The sequence below is a fragment of the Cervus elaphus genome, chromosome X (assembly GCF_910594005.1).
Source record: "Cervus elaphus chromosome X, mCerEla1.1, whole genome shotgun sequence".
Classification (NCBI taxonomy): domain Eukaryota; kingdom Metazoa; phylum Chordata; class Mammalia; order Artiodactyla; family Cervidae; genus Cervus; species Cervus elaphus.
In genome coordinates this window covers 58,023,036-58,027,176 of record NC_057848.1, presented here as the reverse complement: position 1 = coordinate 58,027,176, position 4,141 = coordinate 58,023,036, and the positions used below count along the sequence as shown (strand labels likewise).

The following is a 4,141-nucleotide window of genomic DNA, read 5'->3' as shown; positions in this document are numbered from 1 at the left end:
TTGAAGCCTCGACTCTGTGACTCCGCTTAAGGATGGTGGAAGGGTCCAGGGCTTCTGCTCAGGGACACGGGCTGATTGCTTCTGCAAGGTCCTTATCACAAGCAGCAGTTTATCCTGGTGTACCCCCACGGCGCACGCGCCCCCACGGCGCACGCGCCCCCACGGCGCACGCGCCCCCACGGCGCACGCGCCCCCACGGCGCACGCGCCCCCACGGCGCACGCGCCCCCACGGCGCACGCGCCCCCACGGCGCACGCGCCCCCACGGCGCACGCGCCCCCACGGCGCACGCGCCCCCACGGCGGCTAACCTTGCAGTGGAGCGGAGAGAACGTCCCTTAACAGGGTCTGCTGCATTAGTATCTGCTTTCCTGGTGAAATAGGGAACAGGCAGGCCACCTCTTAGTGCAAGGCCAGGTGAGCATTTCAGTTGCCAGCCCAGACAGAATGGCGGGGCTTTGAATTTGTCCTTTTCAAAATGTAGGATATGGGGTGGTTAGGGGAGCAAGGAAAGGGAGGGGGGTTTTTTGTTTGTTTTTTTCATGCAGATGGCCTTTTCTTCCTCAGGGGGATAGACAGAGCTTATGGTAGACAGATTACCTTATTGGTAATTCCAGACATGTTGATTAAGATCACGTTTCTGGGAGAAATTGAAACAAAAGTTGGATCATGTATTAAATCTAGTTTTGGGTTCACGACCTTTTGGGCTTCCCTGATAGCTCGATTGGTAAAGAACCTGCCTGCGATGCAGGAGACACAAGAGATGTGGGTTCGATACCTGGGTTGGGAAGACCCCCTGGAGTAGGAAATGGCAACCCACTCCAGTATTGTTGCCTGGGAAATCCCAGGGACAGAGAAGTCTGGCTGGCTACCGTGCATGGGGTAGTGAAGAGTCAGCCACGACTGAGCAGCTGAGCACAGCTCATCTCCTTAGAACCGGAGACTGGGGAGAGTGGCATGGTATCTGTCTTACCCCCTTCTGGGTTCTCGTGTGTACCAGGTATGACAGTGAATCAGTGCTCAGTAAATGTGTCTTTTACACTTGATTGACAAGGCACAGTTTAAAACACCTGTGAAGAAATATGTTGCCCGTCAAACTGGCAAAGACTTCAAAAGATAGGACCAGTGTTGCCAATGACAAGATCACAGCAGCATTCTCTCACACTTCCAGAGAGAGTAGAGTTGTCTTTCTGGAAAGCAACTTGGCAATAGGTGTCCAAACCTAAAAGGATTGGTTGGCTTGCCCTTGAGCCAGCAATACCTCTTCTGGTCATTGATCCCCTAAACTAAAGGGCTTATCAGTGGTATTGAAGGGAGAGCAGAGCTTGCCACACCAGAATATGCCTGTTTGGCATATTGATCATTAGGGGCTGGTTATTTCTGAGATGTTACAGACAGAGGAGAAGCTCTGAAAACCAAGTAGAAGTTACTCTTTGATAAGATACCTTTACACTTCTAAGGGAAACCTCCATTTGTAAGGGTGTCTCCTGCTCTCAGAAAGGGGAGGTGGGGGATGGATGACTTTATCTCCTGAAACTCTTTATCAGTGGAGGAAGACTTAAGTTTGCATTGCAACTTTACCCTCGTTTACTATTTCTTTCTTGGTTCCCTCCCCTAACCGCCCCCCACCCCCAACACCTGCTTTTGTCTTTAGCTGGAGATGGTACTTAATGTGGTAGTTTGGGCCATTTGGGTGAGTTCCTCAGGTTTCCTAGGTCTCTCCAGTGTATACAGGAGGTATCTATGTTTTTAAACTTGTTTTGCTCCTGTGTATTTGTCTTTTATCATGGAGGGGAGGGGGGAGTCTCAGTCAAGAATCTAGAAGGGCAGAGGGAACTTTCTTTGTCCTCTCTACTGTATGCATAGAAATTGAACCTCTGTGAAGTATACTGTCCGTGTGTTTTGCAATAATTAAATATTAGAAAGTAATGCCATAGAAGAATAAATAACACCTTGGAAAGATCTTTACAAGATTTTATTTCAACGTAGAAGCCAGAGAGTGTGTGGATAAATGTTACATTGACGTTTTATTTATGTTTAAGTAGATGGGAAAAATAATGTAGGCAAAATGCCGTTAAGCTCTGAATGGTTATCTGACATACAAGGTGTCAGATGGTTTTTATTTTCTACTATTGGTCTCTCTACATTTTCCAAATGTCCCCCACTTTTATAATGAGGCAATTAGAATTAAATAGAGCATCGTTGCCCCCTGGTGGTTTCTTCAGTAATGGTCCTTAGTCTGAGGAAGGAATATTGTATCCACTCAGACAGAAGAGCAGATACCTAACTGCAGGCTTTATTCCCAAGGCAGAACTTTCAAACTTCCCAAATCTTTTGCTAGGACAAGTGGTTGTGTCCTAGAGGAGCAGTGCTGTGAAACTCACAACAGAGTTTCATATTGTCCATATTGTTCATATTGTGGGGACTAGATGCTCTCAGCTGCCAGGAGACAGACACAGCAGGAGCAGGGAGAGAGAAATCGGTTCTGGGATCAGCGGGGGGCCTTTGCCATCAGAAGGCTAAAGAGGGCAGGCCATTGGAGTTGGGGTGGCGGCCTTGGGGTTGGAGGGGTGGGGACCCATGAAAGTGGGAGTCCAGGGCAGAATGGATTTGGTGACTGTCTGTGGGGGATCAAAAAGAGGGTGGGCACGAAGAGCACTCGGGGTGAGTGAGGGGTGGCAGTGTGGCCTGCAGGGGGACCAAAGGGAGCAGAATACGGGCAAGGTTAAGAGATCTGGGCTGGGCCTGTGACCCCTGAATCTAGCCAGACAGCCTCTTCTGGCCCACGACCTTCCTTGTCATGATGTCAGGGCACCCTCCCTGCATTTCTTAGGGGTTCAGCTTTTACTAGGATCCCCAGAGGGAGAGGAAAAATTCCAAAAACAATGGTTTTCAAACTTTCTGTGAGTCATGATTTCAGGGATCCCTTTCAACCCAACTCCTACTACACAGTTTCATGTGAAGGGCCTGGAACACCCCATAGCATTGATATACCGTTCCACAAACTGCTTCTCTTATTTGCTGTTTCGCCATGACTGGAACCATGAGGAGTTTTTATTTTGTTTTGCTGAATGTGATTCTGACTGACCCCTTTCTCTCCAACCTCCGGGCCCATGGATGTGTGTCTATTTTTGTTTTTAGGCTCATTGCTGCTCATATCTGCCTGTTGGAGAACTTCTGTGGTCACTGCAGCTCACCTGATGGAAGGCTTTTGTCACCGAAGTAGGGAGGGCATCTGGTTTGGCACCTCCAGGAAGCCACCCTGATTGCCGGATTTCCAGGCTTCTCCTATGTGTAAATCATCAATCAACACGACATGACAATTAAGAAGGAAAAGACACTCTTGAGTGAGAGATAGCAGAAACAAATGGCAAAACCAAATCTCCAAAGCCCTCAGATACTGGAGATGTCTGCTTTCGTTTGAATAAGAAATGTATTCTTCCACGCATTTTGTAGACCTAGAAAGTAAAATTGATCTCTTCGGTATGTATTTTTTGACTTAGTTTTTAAAAAAACACTGATTTATTTCTTTGCCTGCACTGGGTCTTAGTTATAGCACAGAGGATCTTTGACCTTTTTTGCGGCATCTGGGTCTTTGTTATGGCATGTGGGATCTAGTTCCCTCGCCAGGAATGGAACCTGAGCCCCTGCGTTGTGAGCTTGGAGTCTTGGCCCCTGGAGCACCAGGGACGTCCTGCTTTGGTATATTTAAAGAAACTAGAAGAACTGGAAACACAACCAAGGAATAGAGGGCTACCCCAAATGACCAGGTTTCTTCTTTCTCTCCTCTCGCTGACCAATTCAGTCCAAAAGCTATTAGCGGGGGCCAAGCAATGTAGCTGTTTGTGTTGGAGGAGCTTTTGTGATCCTATATTATGTGGTGTCAGCTGAGGCCAGGGTGAGAAGAGCATCCACGTGGGGGATAGTGTCAGGGGCCTGATGTGGGCTGTTAAGGGTCCAGATGAGTCCAGGAGAGCAATTCCAGGGGCAGGGGGTGCTTAGTAGCAGTTGGCCCAGCTTTTTAGAACCTGAGAGGATGTTGAGGATATTCATACAGGGAGGTCTGGCACGATGTTTCAGGATCTGATGACAGTAAGGAGGACAGCTGCATGGGATGGCAAGTAACTTGTAGGTTGATTTGTG

General features: G+C 48.3%; 1 long non-coding RNA gene across 1 annotated transcript; it reads left to right on the top strand.

Moving 5' to 3' along the window:
* The first annotated feature begins 209 nt into the window (after nt 1-209).
* On the top strand, nt 210-3,488 carry LOC122690640. Its single transcript, XR_006340065.1, has 2 exons — nt 210-415; nt 3,140-3,488. It is a non-coding gene; the product is annotated as an uncharacterized LOC122690640 (long non-coding RNA).
* The last annotated feature ends 653 nt before the right edge of the window (nt 3,489-4,141 follow it).